The sequence below is a fragment of the Microcaecilia unicolor genome, chromosome 2, assembly GCF_901765095.1.
Source record: "Microcaecilia unicolor chromosome 2, aMicUni1.1, whole genome shotgun sequence".
Lineage (NCBI taxonomy): Eukaryota > Metazoa > Chordata > Amphibia > Gymnophiona > Siphonopidae > Microcaecilia > Microcaecilia unicolor.
In genome coordinates this window covers 101,828,094-101,854,970 of record NC_044032.1, presented here as the reverse complement: position 1 = coordinate 101,854,970, position 26,877 = coordinate 101,828,094, and the positions used below count along the sequence as shown (strand labels likewise).

General features: G+C 43.0%; 1 long non-coding RNA gene across 2 annotated transcripts in view; it reads left to right on the top strand.

Annotated features, from left to right (window-relative positions):
• Positions 1-26,877, top strand: part of LOC115462269 — a 373,244-nt gene that overhangs the window by 72,579 nt on the left and 273,788 nt on the right. The window contains exon 2 of one of the 2 annotated variants that reach the window (XR_003940798.1): positions 18,101-18,331. The exons of the other annotated variant lie outside the window; for it this stretch is intronic. This is a non-coding gene — a long non-coding RNA (uncharacterized LOC115462269). The remainder of the gene's footprint in view (positions 1-18,100; positions 18,332-26,877) is intronic. 2 annotated transcript variants of the gene reach the window in all.

Here is a 26,877-nt window from a genome sequence, read left to right as displayed (position 1 = left end):
GAAGTTTGGCCGGCCCTGCGACGGAAAGCAGTTGAAGCTGGCAAAAATTGGCTTTCGATTATACCGATTTCGCCGGCTTTAGGAGATGGCCAGCCATCTCCCGATTTGTATCGGAAGATGGCTGGCCTTCTCGTTTGAAAATAAGCAGGATGGTCTCTTTATTTATTTTTTTATTCCAAAATGAACTTGATATATAAGACATTCTTCTTTGTATGCCTTACAGTTTCCATTTTTTTAATTCAGCAAAAGCAAAAAAAAAATTTTATTCTCAGACATTGACTCACCAGGTTTCTCAAATTTGGAATGACTTGCCTGTTACTTTAAGATTAGAGACCAATTATCTGAGTTTTACGCTTACTTTAAAACTTTGTAATTCTCTAGATATTACTGATTGGTTTTGAATTTTATATAAGTACATAAGTAGTGCCATACTGGGAAAGACCAAAGGTCCATCTAGCCCAGCATCCTGTCACCGACAGTGGCCAATCCAGGTCAAGGGCACCTGGCATGCTCCCCAAACGTAAAAACATTCCAGACAAGTTATACCTAAAAATGCGGGATTTTTCCAAGTCCATTTAATAGCGGTCTATGGACTTGTCCTTTAGGAATCTATCTAACCCCTTTTTAAACTCCGTCAAGCTAACCGCCCGTACCACGTTCTCCGGCAACGAATTCCAGAGTCTAATTACACGTTGGGTGAAGAAAACTTTTCTCCGATTCGTTTTAAATTTACCACACTGTAGCTTCAACTCATGCCCTCTAGTCCTAGTATTTTTGGATAGCGTGAACAGTCGCTTCACATCCACCCGATCCATTCCACTCATTATTTTATACACTTCTATCATATCTCCCCTCAGCCGTCTCTTCTCCAAGCTGAAAAGCCCTAGCCTTCTCAGCCTCTCTTCATAGGAAAGTCGTCTCATCCCCACTATCATTTTCGTCGCCCTTCGCTGTACCTTTTCCAATTCTACTATATCTTTTTTGAGATACGGAGACCAGTACTGAACACAATACTCCAGGTGCGGTCGCACCATGGAGCGATACAATGGCATTATAACATCCGCACACCTGGACTCCATACCCTTCCTAATAACACCCAACATTCTATTCGCTTTCCTAGCCGCAGCAGCACACTGAGCAGAAGGTTTCAGCGTATCATCGACGACGACACCCAGATCCCTTTCTTGATCCGTAACTCCTAACGCGGAACCTTGCAAGACGTAGCTATAATTCGGGTTCCTCTTACCCACATGCATCACTTTGCACTTGTCAACATTGAACTTCATCTGCCACTTGCACGCCCATTCTCCCAGTCTCGCAAGGTCCTCCTGTAATCGTTCACATTCCTCCTGCGACCTGACGACCCTGAATAATTTTGTGTCATCGGCGAATTTAATTACCTCACTAGTTATTCCCATCTCTAGGTCATTTATAAATACATTAAAAAGCAACGGACCCAGCACAGACCCCTGCGGGACCCCACTAACTACCCTCCTCCACTGAGAATACTGGCCACGCAATCCTACTCTCTGCTTCCTATCTTTCAACCAGTTCTTAATCCATAATAATACCCTACCTCCGATTCCATGACTCTGCAATTTCTTCAGGAGTCTTTCGTGCTGCACTTTGTCAAACGCCTTCTGAAAATCCAGATATACAATATCAACCGGCTCCCCATTGTCCACATGTTTGCTTACCCCCCTCAAAAAAATGCATTAGATTGGTGAGGCAAGACTTCCCTTCACTAAATCCGTGCTGACTTTGTCTCATCAGTCCATGTTTTTGTATATGCTCTGCAATTTAATTCTTAATAATAGCCTCCACCATCTTGCCCGGCCCACCGACGTCGGACTCACCGGTCTATAATTTCCCGGATCTCCTCTGGAACCCTTCTTAAAAATCGGAGTAACATTGGCTACCCTCCAGTCTTCCGGTACTACACTCGATTTTAGGGACAGATTGCATATTTCTAACAGTAGCTCCGCAAGTTCATTTTTTAGTTCTATTAATACTCTGGGATGAATACCATCAGGTCCCGGTGATTTACTACTCTTCAGCTTGCTGAACTGACCCATTACATCCTCCAAGGTTACAGAGAATTTGTTTAGTTTCTCCGACTCCCCCGCTTCAAATATTCTTTCCGGCACCGGTGTCCCCCCCAAATCCTCCTCGGGTGAAGACCGAAGCAAAGAATTCATTTAATTTCTCCGCTGTCATTTTCTTCCTGGTATTGTGGCTAGTCTTTATTTTATTTTATTTTTTTAAATTGTGAATCTCACAGAACTGGACAGTCGGGTGTTAGCGGTATACAAGATCAATTTGTATTGTGCTGGATATAGAAAGTAACCCATACTAATGGATGGTGATCACAATAACGTGAGGATTTAGAGTCCTCTTTTATTGGTGAAAAAAAAATGGATCTTCCAAGGCACCGTAAAAAGCATTTCGGCCAAAATTCAGCTGGCGGGCAGCATTTATTTGGCTATCACCAGCTTATTCCTGGATATTCAATGCTTTTATTCCTGGATATTCAATGCTGGGCCATGTTTGAACACCAACATTGAATATTGAGGTATATGTGGCTGGATAACACTTATGCGGTTAAGTGCGATATTCAGCTCTTAACTGCATAAGTTGAACCAACAGCTTTTTATGTAGCCCAATTTATGCGTTTAAGGTGCGGTTAAGGGCTGAATATTGGCCCTTCTCCGCATAAAGTACCGACTCAGCCCAGGACTACCCACATATTGGTGCCCGCTTCTGCACTAACCTTGGATATTAGCAGTCAGTCCAGTTAAGTGCCATTGAATATTCATGGTTGACCCCTAGTCAAGCGATTTTTTTTTTTTTTAATGGCCTGGCTGTTTAAAATTGCTTTGAATGTTGGGCAATTGTTACTTGCCAAGTTTAATGAATGATATTGGTTATGTTTTCCTTCCTGAAACCTATTTGTGTGACATGAATCCTTACAGGAAAAATAGAAAGCTAATAGGAATTAAGAGGCTGGGGTGGGGGGAATCGTATTCATCATGATTGTATAACTTGGGCATGGGGATGTTGGTCTGGTCATTAGGTGGGGGGGGGGGGGGGGGCAAACAGGGCAGCAGCCCAGGTGGAAACAGGAAGTTGCTGCCAAAGGGGATGCAGGCAGCACATCAGCATTTTCTGGTGTGATAGTGACCCTCTGCAAAGAAAATTGCAGTTTAAAAGTTCATATCTGTAATCCCGTGAGGTAAAAAAATGTGTTTACCTGTATCTGTTTGATTCCTTAACTTAAGGCAAATCAAAAACCTCTGAGGAGAAGTTCACACTGAAGTGCCTAGTACAGTGATTTGCTCTCTACTTGCCTGTGAGATCAAACAGACGTTTGATCTCACAGGCCTGGTCTAATTTACACTTTAAAAGGGTCATACTCTTTAGGACTGATTTGCCTAACCACTGCATTGCCCAACACTAGTAAGATTGCTGATCTACGGGTGAACTCCACAGGGGGGACTGCATGCCACCCAGTGCAAATTTTGAGTAACTAGCTTCTGACATAAAAAAATATTCGTGGCAAGCATCCCAGTGGTGACCAAACAGAAGTCAACAAGTGCAAGAGGTCAACACCTACTAACATGACTTAAAAGATCACCTCATTGCCACCCAAAGCTACCCCCAGCACCTACAGACCACCCTTGGGAACTATAGACTGGGGAATACCGATCAGTGCAAAGAAATACCTTGATGATTCATGATGCAATAAATAACAGCATCTTGACATCCTAGGAATAAGCGAAACCTGTGTTAGACAAAGTGGGGGTTTACCACTGGCTGAACTATGTCCAACAGGTTTTCAACATCCAACATCAACACAAGGACCAGGAAGACGAGGTGATACAATCAAACTGCACAGAATATCCATCCCTTAGCTACATGAATCAGAATCTCTTTTAATTCAACTTGAAGAGGAGAAACCAATCTGGCTGCTCATGATGATCCGAGCACCTCGTAGCAACACATTATCTGTGTAAGAACTCCTAGACCTGATACTCAAGTGCCCTGAATTACCCTAGGCTGGCGATCATGGGAGACTTCAATTTACACATTGAAACCCCAGATTCCACCACAGCTGCTTTCTGGACACGATGACAGCACTAGGATTTACACAGTGATCAGTTCTCCAACCCACGAAAAGGGTCACATACTAGACCTGGTATTCTACAAAGGGGGTGGACATCTGGGATACAGTATTGAAATAACACCCCTATCATGGTCAGACCATTTTCTAATTAATTCTTCCTAAGTGACCACTGAAACAAATGGCACCTCCCAGAGTTTGGAAGGAGATCAGAGACAAAAAAAGAGCTGGCCGCTGAGAATTTCCTAGAGGCCTTGGACTATTCCCATGCATTGCACATGGCTGCCAATTCAACCAAGCAATTATTCAGTAACCCAGCCTACTGCAACCCCCACAACAGAACCAGCCTGCCTCAGTCCTAAACTGAACTGCAATGATTTTGCTGCACACTTTGCAAAAAAAAAAATTAAAAGTCTCCACCAGGATTTACAGCAATCTCACCCAGTCCCCCAACGGGTCAACCAGGGGTGCACGAACTCTCCCCTTCCTGACACAGATTGTACACTTTCTAACCCAATGACTGACTACCTGCTCCCTCGACCCCTGCCCATCAAAGATAGTGCAGTAGGCAAGTATGGGCCTCATAGTAGGTGCCACAAAAATTGTGAATACCTCTCTTTCTAATGGGCAACTACCAACAGCATTAAAAAAGGTAGTGGTTCACCCTCCGCTAAAGAAAAACAACCTTAACCAGGACAAACTTGAAAGTTAAAGGCCAGTATCCAACGTCCCGTTTCTAGGGAAACTCATAGAACAAACAGTCTGTGTTCAACTTAATGATTGGCTAGAAGAGAGAAACTGGCTAGATCTGTGTCAATCTTGATTTAGACCTGGTTATGGAACAGAAATGGTCCTTGTATCCCTACAAGATGATCTCCACAGAAACCGAGACATGGGACTCACCTCGGTGTTAGTACTGCTAGATTTCTCAGTAACTTTTGACACTGTGGATCATGATATCATGCTAGCATGACTGACAACACAGGTTATCAGTGGAACAGTAATTGCCTGGTTCAGATCCTATCTATCAGACAGGCAACAATCCATAATGTTTGGCAGCAACCATGGACACTGACTTGTGGGGTACCACAAGGATTGATACTGTCACCTATTCTGTTCAATATCTACCTCAAGCCACTAGCTGAGCTGATTCGGTCAATGGACTGTCAGTTCTACATCTATGCGGATGATGTGCAGCTACTTGTACCCATTGAATCTGACTTACCTACAGCCTTGAATAAACTGATTACCTGTCTAACATCAATTCAAGATTGGGCTAAACACAGCAAACTTTGCCTGAACCCAAGAGAAACCGAGCTCCTCTGGGTCCCTAACACAAATCAGGAACCTTGGAATACAGTTAGATTCAACACTTACTCTGATTCTTCAAATCCAAGCAACCTTCAAGAGCTGCTTCTACTATTTGCAACAGCTACGCTGCCTCTCTCCTTACATCGAGAAGGTAAGCCTTATCCCAGTTGTGCATGCCATGATAACATCAAGACTGGATTACTGCAATGCACTATACAATGGTCTGCCTACAAAGGGCCTGCACCAGCTCCAGTTGATTCAGAATGCAGCAGCAAGACTCATAGAAGGTTGCAAGCGACGTTACCATATCACACCATTTTTGCCAAATCTTCATTGGCTACCACTACAATACAGGGCTAAATTTAAAACTGTCTGATTTTCAAAGCCCTGAAAAGAAAGGCCCCAAGTACCTGACGAATAGGATGATCCTCCACACACCGCCAAGGACACTAAGGTCCTCCCAAGAACTATCGCTAACCACACCCTCTCCAAAAGACATTACATGATGTGATACCCGCAAGTGAGCCTTCTCCAGAGTAGTACCCACACTCTGGAATGCACTGCTTGAAAGGCTCCGCTTAACAGAAGACCATCTCTACTTCAGGAAGCAGTTGAAAGCTTGGCTCTTCAACTAGGCCTTTAATGGAAGAAGTAACTAACTTGTTAGTCTCGCTCACACACACACACAAGGAGTGACTTGTGCTGCACATACTGCAGCAGGACATGTTTATCCATTCCTACCCTAGCTGAGATAATTTTTAACCATCTCTTGATCTCATGGCCCACTTTCTTTCTTTAAATCAGTCACCTTACTTTCCAACTCTTCTTACTCTCTTACCTATCTATATGTTCCATCTTTGCTTTACCCTTCACTATCAATTAAAATGTTCTATTACGTATCGTGTTGACATACGTAGTATACATGCCATATTTTGTACTGTTATTTGAATACTTTTACTGCTGTAATTGCCTATTGCTCATATTTGTTCTATTCGTACTGTACACCACCTTGAGTGAATTCCTTCAAAAAGGTGGTAAATAAAAGTAGACCGGGAAAGGGAGGATGTTGTTGGACGTGGGTGAAGAGAAGACATACCTCCTCATTGGGGGGGGGGGGGCACTTAATGGGAGCAGCTGTTTTTTTTTAAGTAGTTGGGGGAGAGAGTTCAAAGAGGGGGGAATTGCCAGACCTGGGGTGGGGGGAGGCGAAGGGGAAGATATGATGGGCCCAGAAACAGAAGACAGGGGGTAAATAAAAGTAGACCGGGAAAGGGAGGATGTTGTTGGACGTGGGTGAAGAGAAGACATACCTCCTCATGGGGGGGGGGGCACTTAATGGGAGCAGCTGTTTTTTTTTTAAGTAGTTGGGGGAGAGAGTTCAAAGAGGGGGGAATTGCCAGACCTGGGGTGGGGGGGAGGCGAAGGGGAAGATATGATGGGCCCAGAAACAGAAGACAGGGGGAGAGAGAGATGGTGCACAATGGGATGGAGGCAGGGAAGAGAAACGGAAAGAAAGAGGGCCTAGAGAATGATGTGGAGGGAGAGAGGCACTGCATGGGAGGAACTGGTAGAGATGTTGGAACTGGGGGTGGTGAGAAGGAAAGTAAAGAAAGAGATGGTGGAGCTGGGGGTTGTGGGGAGGGAGGGAGAGGTGCTGGATGAAAGGAAAGTTTAGAAGAAAGATGTTGGACCTGGGGGTGGAAGGGAGGGAAGAGAGAGGGAGATATGTTGGATCTGGGGATGAAAGAGAGGAAGAGATGCTATATCAAGGGGGAGGGAAGAACGGAAGAGTGAGTAATGTTGGACCATGGGGGCAAGGAGTGTGAGGAGGAGAGATGGACCAATGGGAGGGAGCAGAAGGGAAGAGAGATGGCATAGGAAGATGGTAGAGGGAAAGAGAGATGTTGGTCAATGAGCATGGGGTGGAGAGAGGAAGGGGGGAATTCTGGAAATGATGGAACCATATGAGAGCAAAAAGGGGGTGGCAAGAAGATGAGTGCGAGGAGAATAGTGAGCACAGAGGTAGAATGTGGTAATGGGGAGTATATGGAAGGAAATAGGCTGGGAAAGGAGTGAAAAGGGAAATGGGTAGCTGAAAATTAAAAAGAAGGGTGAATACAGAGTCCCATTTTGAGTGAACAGAGGCAGCAAAAGGGGGGGAAGGAAGAAAAGAGCTGAAAGGGAAAAAATCGATATATTAGAGACAGGCGTAGTGAAATAGAACAAGAGAGAAGAGGGGAGAAAAGAAAAACGGACAGCAGACACTGGAAAGAGAATTGACAGAAGACAGACAAGAAAGCAGAAAAGAGAAACTGGGGCCAAGATGGAAAAGAAAAATGTCCAGACAACCAAAGGTAGAAAAGGTGTGCGAGGTTCTTAAAATTATTTATTAACTAGAATGTTAGCTTTGAGATATGTGCATCACAGATGTTTTTGTATTGTATTCAGTGGCATAGCCAGATAGCTGATTGGGATGGGGGGGATGCTTTAACTCAAAATGGGTGGGCATTCAATTTTCTCCCTACCCGAATGCAAACTATAAATACCTGAGCTGGCTGGAGTCCCTAAGCCTGCTTTCTCTGATCCGGCAGCCAGAAATCTCCAAGCTCTTTAACTGGTTGGCAGTATCTCTAAGCTTCTACTACCTCCCTCCCCCCCACCATGCATGTTTGGTTTTCTTGCATGTGTGAACCTGAGCTGGCATTGGGGGGGTGGGGTGGGGGTGGCAGCTCTAATACGGCTGCCATCTGTAGAGCTTGGAGAGTTGTGATCACTGTACCTGAAGAGGGGGAGGAGGTAATCATCGGCTGATGAGGCCTTGTGATCCACAGCAGCCTTAGTAAGGGAGATGTTAATTTTTTTTTTTTTTGGGGGGGGGGGGGGGGGGGCTAAGCCCAAAGTAGGTGGCCCAGCCCCCTCCCTAACAGTTATACCATTGATTGTGTTCAGTACTAAATGAAGTGCATCTCTATTTTTATTTTTCCACTGTTGCAGTTCCTGCCAAGTTTAACTGCTTCAAGTTCCAAGTTCAGTTTTGATGTTCATATTTTTATTTCTAATTTATGATCCCCTGTTCTGTATTTGGTGAAGGCCTGTCTGCGTTTTTGTGTGTGACGAGATCATTTAAAGTTATTTTATATATGGTAATAATGGCAGGTGGGGAGATCTAGGGTAGGGGACAGGAAGGAGAGGGGGTTGGGTCCCCTCCTTAATTTCTGTCCTGTGCCCCAGCATGTCTAACACCAGCTTTGGTTGGGTTCTCCCACCATTGGGTTGCATAAGTGATGAGTAGCAGTGCAGTAGACCAATGGGGAGTTATTTTAGGGGAAAGGTAGTCAGTAAGGATTATCAAATGTACAGGAGGAGGGTGGGAATGCAAGGCCACAGGTAATAGGATCCATGATGGTTGGAGAAATGTAACTGAAGGGCTTGTCAGCTTGCAATCCTCCTAACCCTTTTGTTCTGTAAACCTTTATGGCATGTTGCAGTAGTAGAAACCTAAACCCAAGAATTTGTATACATTGTTAAGAAACGGACTCTTGTGGAGAGGCATTGCCTGGGAGAAATAACCATGCTGGGGTGGGAAGGGTAAGGATTTATGGAACAAATGTACATATTGGGGATTGTAATGTGTATGTGGTGGCGGTAGCAGATGACCACTGAAAAGTGTCTGTAGCTGTGGTGGTTGAAGGCAGCCACCACTGAGGCTATTTAAAAGACTTGCCCAGATGCTGGGGTATTAGGAACTTTTTAGGGGTTTTACAGCTTGTTTTATTAACTGATGAACCATAACAATAAACTGTTGCCTTTGTTATTTCCAAATTCTGGTGTAGTCTTATTAAATATGAAAGAATTAGGGAGAGATACGGGAGGGGTGGGTGGGATAAACAGGTGGCAAGAGGGGCAATGGTATTCCTGCATTCTTCAGTTCTTGTTTTTTTCTACTTATGTATCCATAATGTGCTAAATAAAACAAGACTTGGGCATGGGAATGGCTATAATGCTTGTCTTTCAACTGTTTAACCTTATATCTTTCAGTCTGTATGCACTTTGTCCAATCGGTCAATAATTCAGCTCTTTCTTGCTGGATGCAGCTTTAAAGAGGAAGTTTATAATCAATAAAATGATTTGTCGTGATTCCTGTCCTAGGTCTCTCTTACAGCACAGCTCTTTTTGCTTTTAAACAAGTTTTCCTTCTTTTCACTGTTAGCTGCTGTGTTTTTTTTTTTTTTTTTTTAAGGCCTTGTAAAAAGATTGTTTAAGCTTCTAGCTGTCATGTCTTTGCCGGTGGTATGAGTTAGTGATGCTATATTGCTTGAACAAGCAAGCGATCCGTGTAATCTGATGCTTGTTATCCTGGAGCAGCCTTTACACTTTGCTTCTGCTGGTGTGTAATGTGCACGCCTTGTTGCTTTCTGTGAGAATAAGAATATCAAGACAAGATTTATTTGATATATATTTTTTAAAAACCAGGATAGCTTAAAGAATATGCAGAGGTTTATAGCTTACTTCAAAACAAAGATATCAATTAAAAAACATATATAGAGTGTTCCCGTGGCGTGCTTGGCACTTTTCTCTGTTCCCTGTTTGTCACATGCATAATAGTACACTTGCAGAGTTAATTCTTGGCCTCTGCTGCAGAATGGTGACCGCAGGTCAGGGTAAGAGCTTTAGTGCCTTGTCATCTTGTAGTACCTTTTCCCCACAAAGAGCAATCTTTCTTTCGTTCAGCAGTAGTGTAGCCAGGAATTTTTGACAGGGGGTGCATCTTTATTTGCCTCCGTTCTCCCTCCTGCCACGTATCTCCCTTCCCTTCCCGGCCTGGGCCTACATAGATCTGCCAATTCCTTCCCTCCCCCATTCTTCTCCCCCACTGTACATTAAAATCACTTCCAAACTTCACCTAGGCAGTGCTAGTGACAGCAGCACTCATAGGCTGCCTTCAGCTTGCACCGGGTCTTACACTCTAAACCATCCCGCTCCTTCTGACACAACTTCCTGTTTTCTGAAGGATGGGATGGTTCAGAGGGAGAGAGCCTCATGCAGGCTGCAGGCAGCCCGGGCAAAGACTGGAAATGATTTTAAGGCAGGGGGAGGGAGGAAATTGCTACTACTACTACTTATAATTTCTATAGCGCTACTAGACGTATGCAGCGCTGTACACTTGAACATGAAGAGACAGTCCCTGCTCGACAGAGCTTACAATCTAATTAGGACAAACAGGACAAACAAGAGATAAGGGAATATTAAAGTGAGGATGATAAAATAAGGGTTCTGAACAAGTGAATAAGGGTTAGGAGTTAAAAGCAGCATCAAAAAGGTGGGCTTTTAGCTTAGATTTGAAGACGGCCAGAGATGGAGCTTGACGTACTGGCTCAGGAAGTCTATTCCAGGCATATGGTGCAGCAAGATAAAAGGAACGGAGTCTGGAGTTAGCAGTGGAGGAGAAGGGTGCAGATAAAAGAGATTTACCCAGTGAACGGAGTTCCCGGGGAGGAATGTAGGGAGAGATGAGTGGAGAGGTACTGAGGAGCTGCAGAGTGAATGCACTTATAGGTCAATAAGAGGAGTTTGAACTGTATGTGGAAACGGATAGGAAGCCAGTGAAGTGACTTGAGGAGAGGGCTAATATGAGCATAACGACACTGGCGGAATATTAGTCGTGCAGCAGGATTTTGAACAGATTGAAGAGGAGAGAGATGGCTAAGTGGGAGACCTATGAGAAGCAAGATCTTTGTGGGGCTGGGCCAGGAAGAGATGTGGTGGGAGGGACTGATGGGGTATGTATGTATGCAACACAGGCACCTTGATTGGATGCCACTGTCCATCAGTAAATGCTCTTTTTATTACTACAAAATTCAGCATAGAAGAAATGTTTGGTGATTTGGGAAAGTAAAATGAGAGACAATAACATATGTATGTGAGCCTTTATTCTTCAGGCGAGCTGCCACCAATTGGCAACATATAGGACATTTGTTAATTGCTGCTTTGTAATTTCAGGGAAGTGTTTTAGAAAGAGCTTGTTCCTAATCAGGCTATTTGTGTTTTTTTTTCTATTGTAGCTTACATTCCCTCAGCTGGGAAACCCCCTTTCTTTGCTACCTTAAGGGCAGGGCTTAATTTGCATACAAAGGAAGTGGAACTGTAGGGGGTGGGGCAATGACAGGATGTGGGTGGGGCCAGGGCCAGAAGTGAACTTACCCTTACATATACAATACTTAATTGCCCTTACATATACAATACTTCATTTGTGGATTAAAAGGAAGCTGGTATGTACATATACTAGGAAAATTCATATGTTTAATTTTAAAAATGTTATTAAGGAATATCACCCATAATAGTACAAACTTGCAACCTTATCAACAAAATCTTGGACTAATTGGTGTTTTTCTCAGCATTTACATATTTGATACCATAGTGTTCTCCTCAGAAGGAGTAGTGCCCTGCAATGGCAAAAAGAAACAAGTGTCTATTTTATTGAAGCACTTGCTTCCTTTTGCCATTGCAGGGCAGAGTAGCTGGGTTGGGGCAGAGGAATCCTTAAATTTCCAAAGACCTTTGGTCTGACACAGTATAGAAGCTCTTATAAGTTAAATGTAAACATGCTCTATCCACAAAAATCCAACCTCTTCTTAATAGGCATGACTTTTCTTCTTAGAAGTAACCAAACAAAAAATATTCTGATTCTTATGTTATCTGAGAAACAGCAAATCTCTTCACTACCAGGCATACTATTTATTTATTTATTACATTTGTATCCCACATTTTCCTGTGTAGCAGTAGGCTCAATGTGGCTTACAGGTTCCGGAGAGGACCAACTTCGGGAATATATACAGAGTGGAAAATAGAGTAACTGTAGGTGCAAGGAAGCTGACAAGGTTCCGGAAAGGAGAATACAACTCTGGGACGAATATATAGTAGCATATAGAGAGAAGTAATCCCAATGAGGCTGATAAAGTCTCCGGGGATGGGACTACAGCTTCTAGTGAGCAATACAGAGTAGGATAAGGGTAGAAGTACACTTAATTATAACCGGAGTGGTAAAATTCGTACAGTTTGAAGTAATAGGATTATGTGGAAGGGGTATTGTTAATTTCTTAGATCGAAAGATGTGATGCATTGATCATGAATTAGTTTGCTCTGCTGGGGGGGGACCAACCAAAAAAAAAAACCTGACGCATAACAGTAGCACTAATTCCTATGACTGAAATAGCAATGACCCTACCTATGAATAGGCAACATACAAATATTACACTGGGCCATAGAATACCAATACACCTAATACTGGTCAAATAGAACAAGTGGGATTTCTGTAGATATCTATGCAAACAGCATACAGCATTAAGGTCACAATCAAAACACAGTGACAGACAGACCCTCATCAAATAGAGATCACAAATTTAGAAATAGAAATATAAAAATAAAAATTGAACTTGTAATCCCATGAAGTCAAAACTCAGCATTGGAAAAATAAAAACAAATTCATTTACTCTTATATTGAACATATTACAAAGACATCTGCAATGCACACACATTCTATTTCATAAATTCAGAATAAACACTTTTGTGGTCTGGGCATTTTATTTTTCCAATCATGTCTGTCCCAGTGAGTTTCTGTCTTCTGCCAACGTTCTTTATTTGTCCTTTCTCCTCACTCCTCCTGTTGTCTTGTAGTCCCATATATACATTTCTGACACAATTCTTTCCCTTTTAGCTCTTTACTCACTTTTTCTGCCTTTCTGTCCATTTATATTTCACCCTCTTTCTCCCCCTCCAGTTCTCCAACTCCTTATTTTACTTTTTCACATACCTATCAACTTTTCATCTCCTTCTCTGTCCCTAGCTCTCCCATTTCCACTCTCACTCTTTCTCCATTCTCCTATTAGTTTCTGTTACCCCACATTACCACATTTTTACCCTATGTTCTCACCACAATTCTCTCACTCATTTTCTTGACAACCCCTCATGGCATTTCCCCATTCTCCACCTTTTTAGCTCTGCATCTCATCTTTCCTTCCTTCTTTCACCTCCTTCTTTCTATCCCCATACTCTCATAGCCAAACATCATCTTTCCTCTCTCCAACATTTGTAGCCTATCATCTCCCTGTTCCCTCTTCTTTCCCTACACCAACAGTGCAGCTTCTCTCCTTGGCCAGCAATGTAGCTTCTTTTTTCTCTCTTCCCTCCCCACCTAGCATCCTCCTCCTCCTCACAACTTTGAAAAGGTATGGAAGGGGGGGGGGGGTCTTAATTTTACAAAACCAGAATATGCAAATATCAAACCCAAATGTGTGAAAATGACAAGGGGGGGGCATAGTCTAGGTGTGTCTTGGGCAGAACAAGTGAATAACAAGATCATAGATATTTATTCCCTATTTCAGAAGGGGACTGCACCTCTATGTCCTAAATATTGATGTTGGAACCTGCTAACAAGCAAGTTTAGGATTTGGGAAACAACTACTGTTGAGCATCACTTCACTGGGGGGGGGTTGCCACCTTAATCCCTTAGTGGCTTTTCTCACAAATGCCACACTGGCAAAAGAAACTAGTCACTGTGACAACATTGACCAGTGATCAGTTTTCTTTGATGCTCACAGGTTGACAGCGGCCTGCACAAGGCTGTCTTTCTGAACCGTTCCACCCTTCAGGAAACAAAAGTTGCATCAGAAGGGGCAGGAAGGGTGAAGCCTGGAAGTGATTTTTAAGGTGCGGGAGGGAGAGAGAGAATTGACAGATCTTTGCTGTGAAGGGAGAGATGCGGTGGGAGGGAGAATGGAGGGAAATGCAAATGCACCTCCTGTTGAAAATTCCTGGCTTTGCTACTGCTGATGGACAAAATTATAGACCGGTGAGCCTGATGTTGGTGCCGGGCAAAATGGTAGAGACTTATAAAGAACAAAATTATAGAGCATATTCAAAAACATGGATTAATGAGACAAAGCCAACATGGATTTAGTGAAGGGAAATCTTGCCTCACCAAACATGTGGATAAAGGCGAGCTGGTGGATATTGTGTATCTGGATTTTCAAAAGACGTTTGACAAATTACCTCATGAAAGACTCTAGAGGAAATTGGAGAGTCATGGAATAGGAGGTACTGTCCTATTGTGGATTAAAAACTGGTTAAAGATAGAAAACAGACAGTAGGGTTAAATGGCCAGTATTCTCAATGGAGAACGGTAAATAGTGGGGTTCCCCAGGGGTCTGTGCTGGGACTGCTGATTTTTAATGTATTTATAAATGATCTAGAAATGGGAGTAACTATTGAGGTAATTAAATTTGCTGACAACACAAAGTTATTCAAAGTTGTTAAAACATGAGAGGATTCTGAAAAATTACAAGAGGACCTTACGAGACTGGGAGACTGGGCATCTAATTGGCAGATGACATTTAATGTGAGCAAGTGTAAAGTGATGCATGTGGGAAAGAGGAACCCGAACTATAGCGACAGAAGGCAAGGTTCCATGTTAGGAGTCACTGACCAAGAAAGGATCTCTGCGTCATTGTTGATACATTGAAACCCTCTGCTCAGTTGAAACCCTCTGCTCAGTGTGCCGCGGTGGCTAAGAAAGCAAATAGAATGTTAGGTATTATTAGGAAAGGAGTGGAAAACAAATGTGATGGCATTATGCCATTGTGTCGGTCCATGGTGCGACCGCACCTCGAATATTGTGTTCAATTCTGGTGACTGCATCTCTAAAAAGATATAGTGGAATTAGAAAAGGTACAGAGAAGGGCGATGAAAATGGTAAAGGAGATGGGACGACTTCCGTATGAGGAAAGGCTGAAGCGTTTAGGGCTCTTCAGTTTGGAGAAAAGACGACTGAGGGGAGATATGATAGAAGTCTATAAAATAATGAGTGGAGTGCAATGGGTAGACATGAATAGTTTGTTTACTCTCTCCAAAAATACTAGGACTAGGGGGCATGCGATGAAGCTACAAAGTATTAAGTTTAATACAAATCAGAGAAAATGTTTCTTTACTCAGCGTGTAATTAAACTCTGGAATTTGTTGCCAGAGAATGTGGTAAAGGTGGTTAGCTTAGCGGGGTTTAAAAAAAGGAAAAGTCCATAGACCATTATTAAATGGACTTGGGGTAAAATCCATTGCTTATTTCTGGGATAAACAGCATAAGATGTATTGAACTTTTTGGGGATCTTGCCACGTATTTGTGACCTGGATTGGCCGCTGTTGGAAACAGGATGGACCTTTTGGTCTGTCCCAGTGTGACAAAACTTATGTACTTATATAAAAGAGAGAGACTGCCTGTTGTTGGGAAAAGGTCTACAAGAGGACAAGGCACTAAAGCTCTTATCTTGGCACTGGGATAATAACTGGTTACGTTTCCAGGGTCAAAAGAATAATCAATTATGTAATGGCACATAACCTGTTATGTTGCCATTGCACAACATTTCCTGATGTGCACATAACCAAAGCCAGTTATGTGCTGGCTTTAAACCCATCAGTTTTTTAATGCATTAATTTTTCTAAAATGGATGACATCTGGTGCATAAATATCCATTTCTCTTGAATTTTACATAAGTATTGCCATTATGGGACAGACCCGAAGGTCCATCAAGCCCAGCATCATGTTCCCAACAGTGGCCAATCCAGGTTACAAGTACCTGGCAAGGTCCCAAAACAGTACAACACATTTTATGCTGCTTATTCTAGAAATAAGCAGTGTTTTTTCTCCAAGTTCATTTTAAAAATGTCTTATGGACTTTTCTTTTAGGAAGGTATCCAAACCTTTTTTTTAAACACCGCTAAGCTTTACTACATTCTCTGACAACAAATTCCAGAGTCCATTTACACGTTGAGTGAAGAAATATTTTCTCCTATTCGTTTACCCGCTCCATTCCACTCATTATTTTATAGATCTCTATTATATCTCCCCTCAGCCGTCTTTTCTCCAAGCTGAAGAACCCTAGCCACTTTAACCTTTCCTCAAAGGGAAGTCGCCCCATCCCCTTTATCATTTTTGTCACCCTTTTTAAAAAAGATATAGTGGAATTGGAGAAGGTACAGAGAAAGGGGATGGGGCGACTTCCCACGGAGGGTTATGAAATCATTTCCATACAGGAGTGCCCTGATTTGCAGAGCCACAGAGTGGAGAGGAGTTTGGCAGGCAATAAATAGGGGGAGTAAATACAGGAAAATTGTCCTTAATTTCCTAGATTCTGTCATTCTACGTCCCCTGCCAAGTGACCCTTAGAAGTTTAAAGGGGATCCTGTTTTGCCAACTCCAGATGAGCTGATTCAAGAGGGGAACAGAGGCTGTAAAGTTCGTAGAAGTTGGTATAGGAGTCGGAACCTCAGCGGATTGGAGAGCCTGACCCATAAACAGGGTTCAGTGTATGATGCTCTCTGCCCATAGCTGGATGTTAACCCTATGGTAATTTCCATAGATGGAGAATAGCTACAAAGGGTTTCCAACTGGGTGATGATAGAGTTGCTGGGAAGAGGAATTAGCTCTGGTATTCTATCTGGCTGCAGAATAGGCATAGCAGGGTTGTGCCTGTTTTTTTTTTACAAAGCTATACACACATTCTTTACAAAACCTGCTGGGTGCAGGGAAGAAGTGCCCATTGATAACGGTTTGATATGGAGTTATGTGAGCTATCTTTACTAACTGTGCTGAAAAGGAAAGGAAAGATTATTGAAAGAGAGTTGCAAAGTGATACAGTTTAAATTAAAGTTCCAGTTATCCTTAAACCTCCTGGAGTGCTGCGTGGTTCCTGGACTGGGGAGTTTCAGACTGTGATCAGTGTTTACCCAAAGAACCCCAGCTACTACCTGGAACAGTAACCAATCCTGTTCGTCTGAGAGAGAGAAAGTTTGGGTGCGCATGAGAGCGAACAAAAGCTGCGGAGCTGCAGCAGCGTGCGAGTGTTCCTCTGTGGCATGAATCCGGAGTTAATCTGGGTGAGATTCAGGTTAAACGGGCTTATTATTTGCAAATACCAGCGTTTCATTGCGGATCACCAAGACATGACGTGACCTTGGAAAGTACATACTATCATGCATACCAACAATACGGTCTGATGTGTTTTTAAAAATCTACTTTTTAAAGCAGGGTGAATAAGGATGCTGAGGAGGAGGAGGTCACATGAAGCAGTAAGCTAGAAAGTTGTGTTTCTCCTGTGCTCTCGAGCCATCTCTCAACTAATAACCCCATCGGACGAGATTCTGTTTTACTGGAAGTGTTTACTGAGGTATAAAGAGAAATATTTTTCTAAGAACAGAGCAGGAATGGTGGCAAAAGCAGTGAAAAACGTTGAAGAAAAGCTTTTGGTCTTTGGCCACTGGTAACCCCAAGATAGCAGATTTGTCAGGAGATGGCTCTGCATATCAAGGACATGATCCACAAGCTCACTGAGTTGGTGGTAGCTGCATTGGGCACTAAGGGCCAGATTCACAAAGCTTTACTGGGCTAGCACCATGCGTTTTTGACTAGTTCCAACCAGTTCAGCAAGCACAGTATTCAGCGGGCAATGCACAAAGGGGCTCTGCATGCTTTTTACCGTTCGCTTCAGCAAACAACAGGAATTGCATAGTAGTGTATGTAAATGAGTTGATCAGTATTTAAATGTGCATTCCAAGTGATGCACAACTGTTTGAGTGATGCACAAAATTCAGCCCCTACATTTAACGTGGAAATTTTTGCAGATGATCAAGAGCTGTTGTAGCTGCCGGGAGCTGTTGTGAGGATCCGGTTCTCTTCTCTGGTGCCCAGATTGATGGAGGGGGATTTGGTTCTCCTGCCCGAAGGGAAAGTGCAACTCTACATTCAGCTGATGAATCCTATCTCCTGCCTGCATCTCAAGATTGAACTGGAGAAAAAGTACACAAAAGTCCTCGACTCCTCTTAAAGAACTTAACACGAAGCTGAAATCTACTGTAAGCATATTTATAAATGATATGTAAATTGGAACGATAAGTGGAGTGGGGTGATTAAATTTACAGATGTCATAAAACTATTCAAGTTTGTTAAAAACACATGCGGACTGTGAAAAATGCAGAAATGGGAAATTTGAAGACTGGGCATCTAAATGGTTGATGAAATTTAATGTGGACAAATGCAAAGTGATGCACATTGGAAAGAATAATCCAAATTATAGTTACCTGATGCTAGGGTTCACCTTGGGAGTCAGCACCCAAGAAAAAGATCTAGGTGTCATTGTAGACAATACGCTGAAATCTTTTGCTCAGTGTGCAGCTGCAGCCAAAAAAGCAAACAGGATGCTAGGAATTATAAGGAAAAGAATGGTAAATAAGACCAATAATGCCTCTGTAACATTCCATGGTGCAACCTCACCTCGAGTCCTGTGTTCAGTTCTGGTCATCATATCTCAAAACAAAATATAGCAGAATTAGAAAAGGCTCACAGGAGAGTGACCAAAATGATTAAGGGGAGGGAGCTCCTCTTATATGAGGAAAGGCTAAAGAGGTTAGGGCTTATCAGCTTGGAAAAGAGATGACTGACAGGAGATGTGATTGAGGTCTACAAAATCCTGAGTGGTGTAGATCGAGTAGAAATTAATTGATTTTTAGTCGTCCCAAAAGTACAAAGACTAGGGGACACTCAAAGTTACTTGGTCATATTTTTAAATCAAATAGGAGGAAATACTTTTTTCACTCAACAAATAGTTGAGGTTTGGAATTCTTTGCCGAAGGATGTAGTAACAGTGGTTGGCGTATCTGCGTTTAAAAAAGGTTTGAACAAGTTCTTGGAGGAAACGTCCATAGTCTGCTATTGAGACAAGACATGGGGAAGCTACTTCTTGCCCTGGAATTGGTAACATGGAATGTTGCCACTATTTGGGTTTCTGCCAAGTACTTGTTACCTGGCTCTGCCACTGTTGGAAACAGAGTACTGAGCTAGATGAACCATTGTACTGACCCAGTATGTCTATTCTTATGTTACAGCATCATATCCAAGGGATATCGGGCACCACAGCCCCAAACCCATAGAATTGTGAGCAAGGAGTGGGTGGTTGCTACTGGTGGTATTTTACAGTGTAATGGAAATCTTGCGAACAGGGTCGCTCCTACCTTTATTAGTATCCTTTTTTTTTTTTATTGCACCTTTGTTGCTGCTGTTTGTCAGTGTTTTGAAGATGAAAAGCTGCCAGGAAAGGAAGGATGGTCTTGAGCCGCTTGTCTTCAACATGTGGCGACAAATCCCCAGGAGAAGCACAGCACCCAGTTGCTAAGCTCACGGCTGTGGGAGAAAGATCAGGGGCTTCTCGCTACACATGGCTTTCATATACGCAGCTTATGAATGTATGAAAGCTGTGTGTAGTAAAACTGCTTTAGGCATAGCAGCCATGTTTACCCATTGACTGCTATGCAGAAACCCTGGTACTTTCCCTACCCGAGCTGCATGATAAAAAGTCTGTGCAGCTCATCTGCATGCAATTACTTTTGAGACTTGCCCACTATTTTCACTTTGGTAGTTTTTTTTACTGGGGTGTAAATAGTGGGCGGTTCTTTCCAGGGCCTTTTGTGTATTGGGCCCTAAGGGTTTGATGCTGTTAATGCAAATCTGCAATCGTTACAGCATTCTGTAGTCAATTTATGATGTCAGGGTTGCAGAGCTGGAAGACCAGATTGGAGGTCCTGACCTAGCTATGCAAAGTGCTGGCAGTCTATACAAACTAGACTATTTGGAAAATGGCTTGTGGCAAAATAATATTGGAAGAGTAGGCCTGCTGGAAACCCTGGAAGGTGATGACTTGGTGGGTTTGTTGGAAAACTGGTTAGCCATGGAATTGCTTCATGACTCTATCTTAGGCCCATTGAGAATCCAGAGGGCCCACTGTGTAGGTTTGGTTCTGCCACCTCTCGAACTGTCATAGCATTGATTCTAAATTTTGCGTAGAAAAGACTGGCTGTTATTTGAATATCGTAGAATAAAAGACCTAAAACATCAGAACATGCGAGTCTTTTCAAGACTATTCCCTTCGAGTCTCCAATTTAAGACACAGCTTTGTGGATGTTTGTAAAGCAGCTGGTGGGATGCAAGATGTGTTTAACCTTGCAGTATCCATTGAGACTATGGGTTTTTTTTATAAGAATGGTTTGCTTTTCTTTTTGAGAAGCCAGGAAGCTCAAAAACAAATAGCAGAATAGTCTTTGAAGACTGCTGATGAATCTACAGGTGTAGAATAAGACTGGAATTGATTTTTCTGCTTGAGAACTAGTGCGTGACATGTTAGATTTGCAGCTTTCTTGGTGGTTCATTTAATCAGCCCTACTTGGAAGAATCACAGCAGAGGCATACAGTGTCAGGTTTAACTGGTTTTACAAGAGTCTTGCAGAACATTTTTCTCCTGGATTGGAGCCATTGCTGTGACCTCTTTGCTATATATTTTGTATGGCTTGTGTTTCAATGTCTAGTGGCTTTAGTATTTACCCCCAAATTCTATAAATGGCACTTATAATTGCACACTCAATTTTGGGTATGCAACTAATTCTTGCATACAATTTGAGTAATGAGTCTATTAGCACCAGTAATTTGGCCCTAACAATTACTGGTGCTAATTGTTGACAATTTGGATTTATGTGCGCATCTTGCTAGGCACAAAGATATGCATGTACATTTTTTTCAGTGTGCAACTGAAAAGAGGACATGACCATGGGAGGGATATTGATGGGCCAGGGGTGTTCACTAAAGATGTGTACAATATTATAGAATTTTGGAGGATCCGTGCTTAACTTAGGTGCACAGATTTACACCCGATTTCAGTTCGTGAATCCTTGTGCCCAAAGTTGGACGTGGATCCTGGTGCTATGCATTATTTATTTATTGCATTTGTATCCAACATTTTCCTACCTCTTTGCAGGCTCAATGTGGCTTACAATAAATCATGAATAGTGGAAATACATAAGAAAATAGACATTTAGTATTACATAAACATAAGGATCTTGGGTAACATGATAGCGATAAAGCATGATAGTAGTGTGTCAAGTAAATATCGTAAGGCAATTCTGGATATGTGTGTTGGAGTTCACATTTGTTGATCTTTGTGGTATGCCTTGTTAAAGAGATGTGTCTTCAGTAGTTTGCGGAAGTTAGTATTCCTTAAACCGTGCCCATCTCGGAACACTGTTTATAGAGCAGAGCTCAGTATGCATTTGTTTCAGTGCCATTTACTGACTTTAGTCCATAATATTCTAACATTACATGTTTGAATTTGGTCATTAAGGTGTACGGGTAAGGAGTTGAAGACATCTCCCAATAGACATTCATGTTTGTGTGGGTGTGGAAAGTTGTGACTGGAGATATGTGTTCGATGATGTTGGAGACTGCAAGAAAAGGGGACTGTGTTGACTGAGTGATGCTAGAGTTGTATGAAAGGTGAATGCTTATGAATGTGAAAGAGGGCTGTATGAAGAAGCAGAAGACTGCAGTCAAGGATAAGTGGAATATGGATGATGTGGCGGGGGTTATGGGAAGTGGCTTGATATATATATATATCACAGTGGCATGTGTAAGTATGGATGATGTGGTTTTAAGGAGAAGGATGATAGAGGAAGAGTAGGAGGGGGAATACAGATCAGGATGTGGGAAAGGAGGCTATGGTAAGTTGAGTATACAAAGCACTTTGGGAGGTTTCTGGAAATACACTGCTGCCAGGAAGAAGGCTGGGTGCCTAGGTAGCATGATATAGAGATTTACAACTGTTTTCTTTTATATGTTGCTGGTTTGTCTCAAATATGGCTAACAAGAATAAGAGTGATTTTCTTGGGATGTCTTGAACATTGCTTCCTCAATTTAGGCAACAAAAATGTAAAATGTTCTGTAGACGTACAACTCCCACCTCATGCCTACCCAAATGAAAGTCAACGATGAGCATTGTAAATTAAAGCAATTGTGGCTAGTTCAGAGTTACTATGCATCTTCTGTCAAGTGCAGAGCAGAGGTGACACTTTTTATTGGAAAAACATTTAACCTTTCAAGTGAAAAATATGCATACAGATGTGGAGAGCCATTATGTAATTGTTGTTAAGACTGTTGGCAGAGCTTTAGATGCTTATTGCTTCTGTATATGCACCTATTAATAAGAGCTCATTTTTCAGCTCTCTACTTTCCAAAATTGCTCTTAGTTCCTGAGATGGACACCACTGCAAAAAGGCTAAAAAGGTCTACTTGGGCAGATAATGACTGGAAGCTCTTTACTAAGAGTCTGGACTTAATAGATAATTGAAGAGTTCACCATCTGGCAGAGATAGCATATGTGCACATTTCTAAGACACGTGGAGGGGGCATAATCAAATGGGGCCCAAGTTTTCCTGAGGGCGTCCTCGCAGGACGTCCTGCGAAGGGGCGGGGAAACCCGTATTATCGAAACAAGATGGGTGTCCATCTATCGTTTTGATAATACGGTCAGGGAGACCCAAATATCAACATTTAGGTCGACCTTAGAGATGGTCGTCCCTTGTTTTCGGCCGTAATGGAAACCGAGGACGCCCTCTCAAAAACAACCAATTCCAACTCATTTGGTCATGGGAGGAGCCAGCATTCGTAGTGCACTGGTCCCCCTGACATGCCAGGACACCAACCGGGCACCCTAGGGGGCACTGCAGTGGACTAACTGATGCACTAATTGAACGGAAAAAGCCCTTCCCTTACCGATTTGGAAAGGAACGGGCATGCATGAAGGAAATCGCATGCAAATGAGCTGCTCACTGTTAGCTCATTTGTACATGATTTCCTTCTTAAGGAGGGGAAGGCAGTGCAGAGCAGCCAAGCATTATGCATGGCTGCTCTGCACATGCCAAAATACGGCTTCATACATGCAGACGAGCTGCGTTTATAATAGCCGTCTACAACCTTAAATAAATTGCCATCTACAACCTTAGAAAAATACAAGTCCAGGTGAAAACGTCCAAGTGCTTGTCAGGGATGTCTTTTTTTTTTTTTTTTTGAGTATGGGTGAAGGACGTCCTTCGCTGTGTCTCCGTCCCTGCGATGGCAGTTGAGGACGTCCAAAATGTGGATGTTTCTGTGAGAAGGACGTCCATGCCTGCTATGCCTCCGACACTATCTTTATTTATTTGGATTTTGGATCAAAGTAGCAGCAGTGGGATTTGAACCGGCCACCTCTGGATTGCAAGACCAGTGCTCTAACCACTAGGCCACTCCTCCACTCCCTTGAAATTTGGCCATCCCTGTTGGGTGGGGGGGGGGGGCAGTTCAGGATGTCCACGCCTTCGCTATGCCTTCTCTGACACACACATACCTCTCCTCCCAGGGACCTGCATACTGCTGCGATGGACCCGAGTATGACATTTCAGGCTGGCAAAAAAAGTTTTTAAAGTTGTTTGTTTTTTTTTCAGGGTGGGAGGGGGTTAATCACCACTGGGGGAGTCAGGGGAGGTCATCTCCAATTCCCTCCGGTGGTCATCTGGTCAGTTAGCGCACCTTTTTGATACTTGGTTGTAAGAAAAAATGGACCAAGTAAAGTAGCCAGACCTGATATTTTGGCTGGGCCCAGAGCTAATATGGGTGGGCACTATATATATATATATATATATATATATATATATATATATATATACAGTGGGGGAAATAAGTATTTGATCCCTTGCTGATTTTGTAAGTTTGCCCACTGACAAAGACATGAGCAGCCCATAATTGAAGGGTAGGTTATTGGTAACAGTGAGAGATAGCACATCACAAATTAAATCCGGAAAATCACATTGTGGAAAGTATATGAATTTATTTGCATTCTGCAGAGGGAAATAAGTATTTGATCCCCCACCAACCAGTAAGAGATCTGGCCCCTACAGACCAGGTAGATGCTCCAAATCAACTCGTTACCTGCATGACAGACAGCTGTCGGCAATGGTCACCTGTATGAAAGACACCTGTCCACAGACTCAGTGAATCAGTCAGACTCTAACCTCTACAAAATGGCCAAGAGCAAGGAGCTGTCTAAGGATGTCAGGGACAAGATCATACACCTGCACAAGGCTGGAATGGGCTACAAAACCATCAGTAAGACGCTGGGCGAGAAGGAGACAACTGTTGGTGCCATAGTAAGAAAATGGAAGAAGTACAAAATGACTGTCAATCGACAAAGATCTGGGGCTCCACGCAAAATCTCACCTCGTGGGGTATCCTTGATCATGAGGAAGGTTAGAAATCAGCCTACAACTACAAGGGGGGAACTTGTCAATGATCTCAAGGCAGCTGGGACCACTGTCACCACGAAAACCATTAGTAACACATTACGACATAACGGATTGCAGTCCTGCAGTGCCCGCAAGGTCCCCCTGCTCCGGAAGGCACATGTGACGGCCCGTCTGAAGTTTGCCAGTGAACACCTGGATGATGCCGAGAGTGATTGGGAGAAGGTGCTGTGGTCAGATGAGACAAAAATTGAGCTCTTTGGCATGAACTCAACTCGCCGTGTTTGGAGGAAGAGAAATGCTGCCTATGACCCAAAGAACACCGTCCCCACTGTCAAGCATGGAGGTGGAAATGTTATGTTTTGGGGGTGTTTCTCTGCTAAAGGCACATGACTACTTCACCGCATCAATGGGAGAATGGATGGGGCCATGTACCGTACAATTCTGAGTGACAACCTCCTTCCCTCCGCCAGGGCCTTAAAAATGGGTCGTGGCTGGGTCTTCCAGCACGACAATGACCCAAAACATACAGCCAAGGCAACAAAGGAGTGGCTCAGGAAGAAGCACATTAGAGTCATGGAGTGGCCTAGCCAGTCACCAGACCTTAATCCCATTGAAAACTTATGGAGGGAGCTGAAGCTGCGAGTTGCCAAGCGACAGCCCAGAACTCTTAATGATTTAGAGATGATCTGCAAAGAGGAGTGGACCAAAATTCCTCCTGACATGTGTGCAAACCTCATCATCAACTACAGAAGACGTCTGACCGCTGTGCTTGCCAACAAGGGTTTTGCCACCAAGTATTAGGTCTTGTTTGCCAGAGGGATTAAATACTTATTTCCCTCTGCAGAATGCAAATAAATTCATATACTTTCCACAATGTGATTTTCCGGATTTAATTTGTGATGTGCTATCTCTCACTGTTACCAATAACCTACCCTTCAATTATGGGCTGCTCATGTCTTTGTCAGTGGGCAAACTTACAAAATCAGCAAGGGATCAAATACTTATTTCCCCCACTGTATATATATAGTGCCCACCCATATTACCTAGGGCAATGAGGAGCCCATCCCCACCCAGAAATTCCCCAACAATAAATTTTAATAGTGACCACCAGCCCCAGGCAGGCAGCAGGCCCCAGCTAGCTCAATTTACAAAAAAATTACACAGCACACGTCACACAATGTTAAAAATTATGATGAAAAAAAAAGTATTTAAATTTTTATTACCGGCTCCTATTGCTGCTGGGCTCGCCTCGAAATAATGTCGATCATGAAGAAGAACCTTCCAGGGCCAGGCTCGTGCTCCTCACCTCCGCTCCGCAACCCTCCTGTAAAACGTGCACTGCATGGCGTGCACGTGGTGGTGGTGGGCTGGACTGGAGTCCTGGACTGGCAGCTGAGCGGGTGCCGCCATTCATTCCAGGCAGCTCCGCGCTCCGGAACTTTCATCCGATCTGGGCGCATTCAGAGCTGCCAAGGGGTCCCAATTTTTGAGAGGGAGATTTTTAGTACACACCCCAGCCCTGCCCTACTCTGTATTGGCTCCACCCCCCTGACACACCTTAATCCCACTGCCATTTCAGAAAATATTTTATTTAATAGTCTAATACCCTTTTCAATTAACTTTCAGAGGCCAAATCCTCCTGCCTCAGGTCAGGACATCCTCTCCTGACCTGAGGAAGGAAGTGCTGGTCTCTGAAGACTAATCAAAAGTTTTTTAAAAATCAGTGAAGGTATCACCTTATTTTCTATTTTATTTGCATTTATTAGCCTTCATTAACAGAGCTACCACATTGCTTTATCCTAAATTAAAAATAAAATTATTTTCTGTTCCTTTGTTGTCTAGCCATTTACTTTTTCTAATTGTGTTGGTCCCAGTCAAGATTCTGCATTCCTTTGTCTTCTCTTAACTCTCTTGCCAGGGTTTCCTGTTCATTTGTAATTTTTCTCTCCTTTTTCTTTGTTTTCTTCAATTTATTTTTCTGTCTCACTCTCTGTCCAGATTTAATTAATTCTTACTATCCATTCTTTAATTTCCCTCTTTTTACTTCAGTTACCTATCCCTTTTCATCTTTTTCTCATGCCCCTTCCTCTTATTCTCCAATCTTTCATTAACTCTATCCTCTCCCCTTTCTCTCCCTATCCTTTCAGTGTCTCTCCCTCTCTCTGAATCCAGCGTCTCCTCTTTCTCTCCCTAACCTTCCATCCAGCACCTTCCCTCTTTCTCTCCTACCCTTCCATCCAGTGTCATCCCTCTTTCTCTCTCCATCCTTCCACCTATTACCCTCTCCCAATCCATCCATCCAT